The sequence below is a fragment of the Lucilia cuprina genome, chromosome 2, assembly GCF_022045245.1.
Source record: "Lucilia cuprina isolate Lc7/37 chromosome 2, ASM2204524v1, whole genome shotgun sequence".
Lineage (NCBI taxonomy): Eukaryota > Metazoa > Arthropoda > Insecta > Diptera > Calliphoridae > Lucilia > Lucilia cuprina.
In genome coordinates, this window is record NC_060950.1 from 52,428,868 (window position 1) to 52,441,007 (window position 12,140).

Sequence of the window (12,140 nt, forward strand, 5' to 3'; positions counted from 1 at the left end):
TTGACGTCGGAATTATCATAGTAGTCCGCTATTTCAAATTCATGTATCTTCTGCTTGTACTAATTAGTTCCCAGAAAAGGACCTTGACATTTCTTAAACGAATCATTTCAAGAGTATTATAATGGGTCATACTAGTATTTCCGTACTATAAAGTCCGTTAAATGCCCCTTTTTCCAATAAATGTTGGCGATCTATAAAAGGAATCTTCAGTCGTCCAACCTTCCATACTTCGTCTTATCGGAAGGTTTTACATATATACATTAGGTTTATAACCTCAAGTTCTCTTCCGTATAAATCAAGTACTAAGGAATTAAATATGAGGAATATGATTGACAAAAGTCTGGTAATGACCGAGAAAGTGTTCTATCATTTTGCTTTTCACCCATTATGGTCCACATTTATCTAAATTCAATTGTGTATAAAACTGTAAGACCGCTAGGAATACTTGCATCGTTCCATTGTTCCAAGAGTTTTTATGAAATTTTAATTCTTAGTTATCGACAATATAAGCGACAAAAACCTGACGGTTGTCATCTTTTGAACCATATTAAATACAATTTTACTCTCCCCGCGAATTTGGGTTTAAACTTTAAACCACAGCCACCACAGTACCAGATCATGCGGTGCTCTGGTCTGACCTCTGGCAATTTATGCAAGGACTAAGCCAAACAGTACACTGTAACCAATTTTTCAATCCCGGTCAGATTGGAGGTATTGGCCACCTTTTTATTCCCCGGGATTGCAATAACACCATGCCCCCGGAGGGGGTTTAAACTTAACAATGAATCCAACTGGGATTTATTGTTCCATTATTCCAGTGTCTGTATGGGATTTTTAATTAGGCCTTTGGTGCGTCAAACGCTCCGCTGAGTGTGTAGTTCGATCTGAAAAGTAAGCTTTGGTTGACCTAGTACTAATGGCCTCATATACACTGAACTCAGCCAATTAATTAACCCTGTAGGTCACTGACATCGTTCTCTTCATGTAACAGGCTTCATTTGGGTTGACATTCCGTCCTTTTAAAGTTAAAGTTCCTAAAAATTTCTCGAAACATCCTAAACTTACATTAACAACTCCACAAAAAAACATATCGATTTATTCAAGTAAACCATGACTACCATGATTCTAACTAAATTTTTTGTATTTTTGTTTATTCTCAAAAAGTGTTTATTTCATTAAGTAAATATTTAATAATATAAATTAAACTATAAATGAAGTAATAATACAAACAAATAACAAAACATTTGTGTAAACAAATACGAAAAGTTATGAATTAAAAAATTCATAAAAAAGTAAACAATAAAAAACTTTAAACTAGAAAAACAACAATTATTTAAAATTCACTGATAAGACTGCGGGTATTAAGAAACATGTGTCAAGTTTTAGTTTCAAGTATTATTTAGAAGACAACGTCAGATGAACTAAGTATAAATGTGGTTTAATATTTTTCGGATGTTTATGTGTTAATAGAATATGACTGTATATTTATTTTGTATAGAAATTTAAATAAATAATTTCGAAAATCACTGATAATACTTAATGTCGTTTTAATGTTTTTAAGAAAAAAAAACAAAGATTTAAAATTTCTATAAAATAATGTTAATTTAATTAATTTTTTATTATGTTCTTGCTGTCGTATGACAGCTTTAAAAACAATGGCAAAAATGTCAATTAATTAAACAAATTTAATCAAGACACAATTAAAAATTCAAGACATGAATATGGTTATGACTCGCCTGACTAAACTGCATTTCAATTTGCCTGCAAGTAGGAAAATTATTTGTAATTTCATTTGTATTTTTGTCTTCATTAATTGTTGGTCTTTTGAACAATTTTATAAAAGGAGACAATGAATAATGATTTTTCGTTTGTTTTTAAATTAAACATATTATTACGTACAACAATGACTGTCTGTTTTTAAAAGTTTCTCTTTTCTTGGACAGGAAAACCTAAATTAATGATTCACTAACGCATTTTTTTATAATTATTCAGCTGATGTCCAGAACTTACTTATTAATATCAATGATGCCCAAATTCGTTTTTGTCAGAAAATTTAAACTTTAATTAATTACAAATAAATTTGAGGATTATAATTGGCTTATGTTTAATTACTTCCTCAGTTCATTTTTATGGTAGTATTCTAAATTTTCATCTTATCTCTGTTTTTTATTAATTTCAACACCTCCTGGAATGGATAGTTTTATAATTCCTGCTTTATTACCTCTAGCGACCTTTCCTTTAAAGCAATTACTTCCGAGAGGCCTGTTAACCATATTATGCATATCTTATCTCTGAGAAGGTATTCGGTTCGAGCTTTAGTATAATCCAATACGATTTTAGATTTAACTTTAACATCTGATATCTTCCTAACTGCCTTCTGGCTGTCGGGCATCATATTTATTCTAATTCATCATTCTGATATTGCTCCGACTTTTTGGCAGCTAGTGTTGTGATTAGCAGAATGGTGATATATTTCTGTTTTAAGATCTTCATCTCGGGCTCCCAATTTAAAGTTATCCGTTGTGCAACGTATACCTACGGGTACGGAAAATATTAGAAGACCACTTGAATAATTTTGATGCCCTTCTAAAATATACTTTGTCGGTCCTAAGAGAATCAACAGTTAATTAGCAAGTCTGAAGTTAGTATGATAGTACGTATTCTAAATGTGGACACACAGGATTACGAGCACATTTATGCAAAATTGGACGTGCGGATTTAGACGTATATATGTAGAGCATGCGGAGTGGACAGTGAAACTCTGGAGCACTTTCTTTGCCACTGTCAGGCATTCGTCGAAGTTAGATACAAGTATCTTGAAAGTGATGTTATTCCGGAAATATATTCCTGACTAATACTGATTGGAAGATTCTTAGCAATTACGTTCAGGATACTGAGTTTCTGAACACTTTAAAATAGTTTCTCCTTTTTTTCTCATGATAAGGAGCGCAGAACAGGCCCGATTGCGGCCTAGGTGTATTTCTTCGGATTTGATGTAATATACATCCCCTTTTAAACTTACCTTACGGTTAATTTAAACAGTTTTATTTTCTTAGTATATGCTCTAGTAGGAATTCTCCTTTATCTTAATAGCTTCTGCAGTAACTATTACGAGTCTAGAGCACAATATCTAAAATTCACTACTGAGTTTCTTTGATCATATTATATAGATATATCAAAAAATTATTCTTTGATGATACAGTTTTGTCCATGGATGACTTATTAATTGAACAGTCATTGGCAATTAAATATCCTTGAAATGCTTAAACCCCGCAACCCATATAAACTCGATAAAATGTTGACTGATTTAGGGAAGGTATAGTAAATGAGATTGAGAAAATATTTCGACCTTATTACCATGGAGTTTAGAGCTAATATAGGTGCCAGTATGACCTTATATCAATGATCGTCCACTAAAGACTTTATTCTGGATTTATTTTTGCAAAATTTAGTCGGAAAATTGGTAACAACGACGTACTTCTGTTATCTCAGAATGGCATTTGTATGACCGATCCAAACTATCGAATCGATAAAAAACAATATTTTCCATAACAGGTGAGTTCAAATTACTTTAGCTAATGGTCAATACTTAAACCTGATAACTATAATTTAAATGTTCTCTAATGAATGGGACACTTTTACCTTTATTGATTAGTTATGTGTTCTTGTGAATAGTTAAACCAATACATCAGTTCTTCACTGCACGTAACCTGCAATAGTCAACAACAACGTAGTCAACAACACTTTTTATCACCCGAGCGATCCGATTATACACTATTCAAAATTTCAGGGGGTGCCCTGCAATCACGCACAAATTTGCGAAGTAGAAACAATGTCCTCAGAGCGCTAGCCGGCATTACTTGAAGTATGGATAAAGAAACCTTGTTAGTTACTTATAAAAAAGATTGGTCGGTAGGTAAATAATTATGCTGGCCCAGTGTGGTCACCTTCGCTTAGTGATACATAGTGGAGAAATATCCAAAGCTGTCAAGAACTGTAAAGGGCTGCCTACAAATCATCCTCGGAACATCAACTGAAACTAGATTATTGTATAGTTTTAGCTGTTACAACAACATGAACCTTTGTTGAAAATAGTAAGGAGTTTGAAATCAAATGCCAATTAATAATCAGATTAGTTAATCTAAAAATAAATTAATTCTGATGTTAATCCCCTTTAGGGTCAATCTTTAGGTGAAGGATTAGGGATTAAATTAAAATTAATCCTCGATAGTTGTTTTTGAATACTCAATCAGTTAATTTTGTTTGCTAGTTTAAGCGCCCAATGTAGGTGGTTTAAACGTGAGCAAGAAATACATAAGTGTAAATAGCTGATGCCAAAAAAAATTTACACAATTTTTATTAAAATAAATATAATGTTTTATTTATCAATTAGTATAAATTATAGGGATTTAAATTTAAGTTTTCATTAATTTTCATATTACATTCAGAATTGTCTTCTTCTTTTTTATAAAACATGCATTGTTTTGATAACATTGTTTTGTGTGGCAACACTGCAAAGTTTAATCTTGTACTCAAAAACATCAAAAGGGATTAACATTAGCATCAATTTATTTTTATATTAACTAATGTGATTATTAATTGACATTTGATTGCCAACTCAAAAACCCGCATTTAATGTTTTTGAGTACAAGATTCAACATCGCAGTGTTGCCATACAAAACAACAGAAAACGTCACTGTTTGTTATCAAAACAATGCATGTTTTATAAAAAAGAAGAAGACAATTCTGAATGTAATAAAAAAATTAATGAAAACTCAAATTTAAAACAAAAAAATATATTGTGAAGTCCCCCAGTTAATAATCGATAAATCAAACATTTTAATGTTTATTTTCATAAAAATTTTATAAATTTTTTGGCATCAGCTGTTTACACTTTCATATTTCATGCTCAAGTTTAAACCACCTCCGTTGGGCGATTAAATTAGCCAACAAAATTAGCTGATTGAGTATTAAAAAAACAACTATCAAGGATTAATTTTAATTTAATCCCTAATCTTTCACCGGTTTCTTTGATACCCTTCTCTTTCTTTGATCACCTCCTCTGATGAACACTATTATTTTATGGTTCAAAATTGGAGTGGCAGTGGGCGTAACTACTTTAAATTTAGCTAAACATTTTGATTTAATTTCAATTGCTATTTTTAAACAACTATTACTAAATGAAACTTTCAATTCACAATTTCTAGTCAAACAATTGAAATTAATTAAACACAACGGAGTAAGAGATCCTTTACAGCACTGGCGACGAATACTGCAATTGATTTCTGCAGCAAAACAATATTTTAACAAATAAAATTGATTTAAATGACATGTGTATATATTTCGATTAAAAAAAAAAGAGAAATGTAACGTCATAAAAATCATTTTAAATTTGTGTTAAGTGTTTCTTATTGATTTTCATATAGGACAGATTTTAACAAATAAATTAAATAACATTTCAATTAAAATCGAAAATATATTTCAATGGAAATATAATTTAGCTGCGTTCGGAATTTGGACCTCAATGCAAAGGTAATTTCATATATTTTTCGGAAAAATGTACCATCATACGGATTTTAGCTACTGTAGAGGAGATTTTTTATCTTTTAAAAAACAAGAGGTTTAACATTTATTTATTGGTGCAAGTCATTTGTTTAAATACAAATTCGTTTGTCATAACAAATAATATAAAAAGTAATTTTTAACGATTGTTATTGTTGTATTTAACTTAAATCTTGTGATTTTTGACCCGCAAACACATTTGACAACTCTTGTCAATGAGTTACAGACGGAAGTGGCAATTTTTAAGTTACGACTGACATCTTACATAAATTAAATCTATTATTGATTTTGAAATGGGCGTTAAAAATTTGATAAAGTTGCTTTTACACATTCATCAAATTGTATGTATTTATGATGTTATATATTTATGTATGTTGAATTAAAATTAAGTTTTTTTAAAGACATTCACACACTTGTTCCGGTAGCAACAATTTTAATACACGTTTTATTATATTTTATTTATATAATAACGGATTCACTGGTCCACATCTTAAAAACAAGCTCAATGACCAAAATAATGTTTTATTTTAAAAATTTAAATACATTTCATTAATATGTGAAAAATACCAGTTTTATTATAGGAATATAAATTCTGTTTAACAGCTTTGTAACCAGTTGACTAATAAAATACAGGCTTTAATGACTCATGAAGTTAACATTTCTGAAACATCAATACTTATACATTTGTTTTTGACTCGTGTGGTTGGTTAAATGTGATATGCAAAAAAAAAAAAAAAAAAAAAAAAAATAAAAAATAAAAAATTTAAGTAATAACCATAAAATAAACATTTGAGTATTAGAAAATAAATTTAATTATTTTAATGTTTAAAAAAGGCATTTAGATTCACTTAACTTATATATAATTACACATTTAAAAATAATAATAACTTACAAATCAGTTGTCATATCTTATACACATAAATTTGGCATATTATATACATATGTATATACTAAGAACGTGATTTCCACACGTTCTGAGTTTGTCAGGCCATAATTTTAAAATTAATTTAATAATATCTCCAGATTCATAAACAACATTTCAATTTATAAAAACTTTTAAAAACACAATTTCCATACAAAATTTGATTTCTAAACCTAAAGTAGTATATCAATAAGAGCCTGTAATGTTTCGAAATCAAGATGGAACCTTATTGAATACTTTCTTTAAAACTAATTGCATATATAATTAATATTAAAATAAATTTTATTATAAATTCGGCCCTTAGTTAAACTAAGATCTTCTCCTAGAACCACTGTAGCATAACTCCTATATTAAGATCCGTATTTATATCGTTACTTAAACAATCTCTTTCTCAAACTCAGTTAGAATTGAACCATTTTAAGTCTCCTAGGCCACAAACATATAATTCTAGGTAACCTAGGCTACTCAAAATGAAGCCTACTGATAATACCTTTACCATGATTCCTCACTTATTTGGGTAACCTTGTTATACTTTTGTGAATATATTATTGAGACTGTCTAGATCTATATACATATGTATAAACAAGAATAGGTTAAATCATACGAACTTCGAAATTTAGTCATAAAAGATAGATAGTCGGCTTCGTACTATCTTGTAATCTTAAATTCCCTATTTGCGATAACTTGCGAATAGTTAGTTTTAACATTTTTAATACAGAGCAGATCATGATAATACAATTTTCTTGATATTTTTACGCAATTGAGTAAAATGTTTCGTAATTGTTCTTTTTCAACAAAACTGCCGTTGCAGTTACTTTGATTTTAGTACCTTATAAGAAGTTTTAGAATTCCTTTTAAGACCCTAGATTATCAGGGTTCTATTCTAAATGCTAGACCTGAGCAAGAGCATAATAGTGATTTTCATTTGTCATAACACAGTTCTTTCCCCAAATGAATGAAATGAATCCTGACAAATACTTTGTAAGTCACAAAGTGGCGATGGTAGATCATATCTTACCCAACCTGTAGTTGAAATAGTAAGCAGTGAAATTAAGCCGTTTCACAGATGTTCATTCTAAGGGACTAGCATTCCGTCCAAGAACCTGTATAAACTCAACATAATATCTATACATAATGAAACTATACTAGCACGATAACCATCCAACCAACATGAGGTTGGTTATCGTGGTTGTTCGCTTCACGCGAACAGTTATGTGGGTTCAAAGGGACTCCGTTTTGACAGAACCACTTGGCCCGTTCACTTCTATTTTAAGTCTTTTGAAGAATGAATCTGAGAATGCTGCTGTTAGTAAAGCATAACGGAGTTGCTACTGAAACGGCGTTGAAGTTATCATGAGCAGATCCCGTTCTAGTAAGTTTATCTGCCTGTTCATTTTCATAATTGTACCTATGCGCAGTTATCCAAATTAAGTTTATGTCAGACAGGTGACCCAGCCTTGACGGAGTTTATAGAAAGAAGTGTCACCTGACAGTAGACAAAAATGACTACGTTGCACGAATATTGAGATCGTGCAGTACCCTGTAGGCTGAAATGATCTCAAATATTTCAGCCTGAAAACACTACAGTTGTTGGGAAGACAATTAATACTTATACCAGCTTCTTCACAGATGACACCAGAAACTTCACCGCAATTTATTTTCGAATCATCTGTAAAGAGTCTGATGGTATATTCGCTTGGTAGGTTAAGTCTACACCATTCGCTCTTACAAGACAATCTGACTTTAAAAAGATTGGAGGTATAAGCTTGACCACCAATATCCGGATGAGTTAAATGAGCAGATATGGCCATTATATGCAGATCTATCGGTAAAATAAAACTATAGCCTATATTATAGGTTAGTCCAAAAACTAATTAATCGACACGTCCCTGGACTTGATAGTAATTCTCAACCCAGTAACCATAAAAGCCTACGAAAGAGTACTGATACTGTGCTGTGTACACTGATATCGTGTCGTACTAGCTAAATTTGGGTGTCCAGACATCCCTCAATCAAACACCATTTCATTCATAGGCGTTAAGTCAGAACCCCAGTTTTCTATATTAGGATTAAACGAGAATAGTCTAGATTAGTTTTTACAAAACGAAAAGTTTTATACCGATTTTAATGTTGTTATAAGTTAAAACTCATGTTAAATAAAAATCACATAACTAGTTCTTTATAAAAGTATGTAACAGATTATTAAGTACTTTGCAAATAACATCAAACAACACTGTTTTAGTATTATTGTGACGTACATATTTATGTAAATTTACTTAAAAAATAAACACGATACAATATGTATTCTATAGCTGTTCAAATTTAGCTAATGTTACTTCGTACATATAGATGATGTATTTTATATATAATTTTTTACTGAATTACGATTAGTTCATTGAACTTTATCTTTTTGTCAACTTTATTTTATTTTTATGTCGTTTCTAATTCTAAATAAGGAAGTAAAAGAAAAGTCTAAACAAAATATAAGTTGGTAATGCCAGTGGTGGTGTTATTTTCACTGTCTAATGCGAAAAAAAGGAACATAAAAAGGAAACGAAACTGAGTTAAAGTAATACTCGTAAAATAGAGGGTAAAAGATTAAGATTGTCATAAAAAAGAATGACAGATAGCCTTAAAGGCAGTCAGTCTGCTAGACTGTATGTAATATCTGACAATTGCTAAAATGAAAAATATATACATAAATACATGTAATAAATACTTTAACGACTCTATTGTGTCTACTCAACAGTGATGACAATAAAAAATGTCAAACTAATTTTTATTTTCTTTAGGTAATATTTGTATGTAAAGTTTGAAACTAGCAAAATACAACTCTGAAAGTATGGAATACAGAAAATTTCTTGTGTTTATTTAGACCTTACTTTTTTTACTAAATGCTTAAAACCTCTACCTTATCAACACTGATATAAGTGACATCCAATATACAACAATCGTACCTTTAAATGCCCTTACATTCCGCATACAAATTGTATTTATCTATTCGGAGGTATGCACTCGTATGTATCCATTTAGTTGCAAGTATCAAATGTCGTTGTGCTCCAAGTGTTATTTGGGTAAAGTACTACTTGCATCAAGTAGTGTTACTTTAACTCACTACACACACTAACACATTTAATTATTCCCCTTATTTTGTATGCATAGATTTTCTTCATATTACTTAAGCTGGAAATGTATACATATTCACATTAGACGGACTCAGTCAAAATTATCTCTGAATTATTTTATATATTTTGGGGTTAGTTCTGTAACTAGATCGATTTCCGAAAAGAATAAGTTGTTTGTTTTGAAAACTATTTCAAACCCCTTATATATTTATGATGATGACCCGCCCGATGAAGTGTTACAGATCAGAGTCTCTGGTGGTAATTGAACCTACAATACCTATACTGACAGGCTAGCGCACTACCATCTAGCCTACCATTGCATTTAAAACTTATTATATTTTTAGAATACTTTTTCTGTGAGCCACTTTAATATTGCACTTACATATGTATGTTTTTACTTTAAATCCGATAATTTTCCCCCTATATGGAAGTTGTGATTTTATACATTGTTTATGACCTTTAGGCATGTTTTCCTTAACTCCACATCACTCATTTTTGTAATGACACTTTTAAATTCTACATAAATAATATTGAAGTAGACTTAACTCCCCTTAGCAACATTTATAAGGATAGGGCCATATTTTGCCCTATTCCCCTTTGAGCCCTCTGGTAAAAAATCTATTTTTGCAAAAAAAAATATTCCGAAATAAAGTTAAAAAACAAATCAAATGCTTTATTTTTTTAAACAATCCCCATTTTTAACGCACATACTGACTGGTGTAGGGTATCATATGGTCAGCTACGCCCGACTATACATTCTTACTTGTTTTTGTATTAATGTAAGAGTAATTTTCTATATTTCAGTAAATATAAAAATCTGGAAGGTTAACTAACCTGACTGGCATAAAGTTTTCATATGTACTTCGCTCCAGTCAGATATTGGAATTATATAAAGATTGATAGGTAATAGTGTTTGGAGCTTTAGAAGAACCTGTTCCTATCAATTTCAATGTTTGTTGATACCTTATATAGTTAGTCCACGATAAAATCAAAAGTCCATCATACCAGAGATCCATATGTAAGAACGACATGTACTTCAGCTGTGTACATCCATGAGACTAAGTTATCTATTCATCCCGAACAACTTACGTCAGGTGTAGTAGGCTATAGTTTGGTTTTTGACTCTGTATTGGATGTTCAGTATTTGATAGTTTGAAGTCTAGCTTTCATGAATTTTTTGGTTTATATCCATTAACTTATTTGAATCACAGTAATATGACCCTTCAGTTAAGAAAAACACTATAAATTGTAAACTTCAATATCGATATCGTATCGTCATATACGATACTATACAACCTTATAACACCGATTGTGAATTAAACAAATATGAAAAATTAAATAATTTAAATATGTATGAATGTATAGTGGGGAATGGCCGACCATATATATTATATAAGTGAATTTTGACCTTTAAGTCATTTGCGAAATTAAAAAATATAATAGAACATTTAATATAATTATGAGCCCAAATGGTGGCTAGGCTAATAGACCGAAGATAAATAACTAATGTTCTAAATTTCATTAAATTATTTTTATAATTGCAACCTGTAGCGTGCTCACAAGCTTTATATGAACACACAGACAGATGGACATATCTTAATCGACTTAGAAAATCATTCTGAGGTTTACTTTAAAGTGGGTATTACAAACATCATCACAAACACATAATACACTCCCCATTATAGTGGTGTAGGGTATAATTAAGTATAAAAAATATCGAAATTACTAAGATCTAAGGTCAAAGGGTTGTTTTTTTTAATCTTCTTGAGTAAAAAACTTGTTATCTTAGACATAACATTAATTAAAACTATTTTATATCCAGAACCAAAAGTAATATGAATGATTGATTGATTTATCAGTTGCTATGCCTATTGTATAAAATAACATTTTTAAATTATATTCTTTTATTAAAAAATTGTTGAAATAACGTTTACTTTCTTCAAATTCCCATTAAAAATATTTCATATTGACTACACCATTTCTATTTGTTTTTCGTAAGATCTTAAATTGTATTCCATAATGTTGTTTTTAGGGGTGATTATATGTCAAGTGACCCAACTTTTGAAAACAATATCTTCCGATCGGAATGAAATTTGCACCTATAATAGTTAGTTTTGGGCACAATTTTTGCAAAAAAAATCGGTTATGAACTCTTGGAGTTACAGTGGTTCAATCTTTCCGCATAATATATTTAAAATAAATAGTAGCACTTGACAAGAAATCACCCCAGGATTTTAGAAGAGTACAATATTTGTAATTTTGTATCAAATTTCTTATTTATTAAACTATTTCAGAGATTTCTTTTAAAATTTCATTATCTTAATTAGAGAAATTTCTTAAATTCAAAGAGAAAAGTACTGATTTCTGGTAAATTGGAAATTGTGTGATATAAACATATTTTCATATTCTGATACCTATTATATGACCCTCAGCAAGGAGTTGGAAACATAAACAACAATCAAAAATTGTAACTTTATATATATTTATATAATAATAATGAAGGTTACTGCACTAAAATTACCATTGCAAGG

At 30.1% G+C, this 12,140-nt stretch overlaps 1 protein-coding gene across 3 annotated transcripts in view; it reads left to right on the plus strand.

Moving 5' to 3' along the window:
- Window positions 1-12,140, plus strand: part of LOC111676604 (solute carrier organic anion transporter family member 4C1) — a 58,961-nt gene that overhangs the window by 26,961 nt on the left and 19,860 nt on the right. The window lies entirely within an intron of this gene.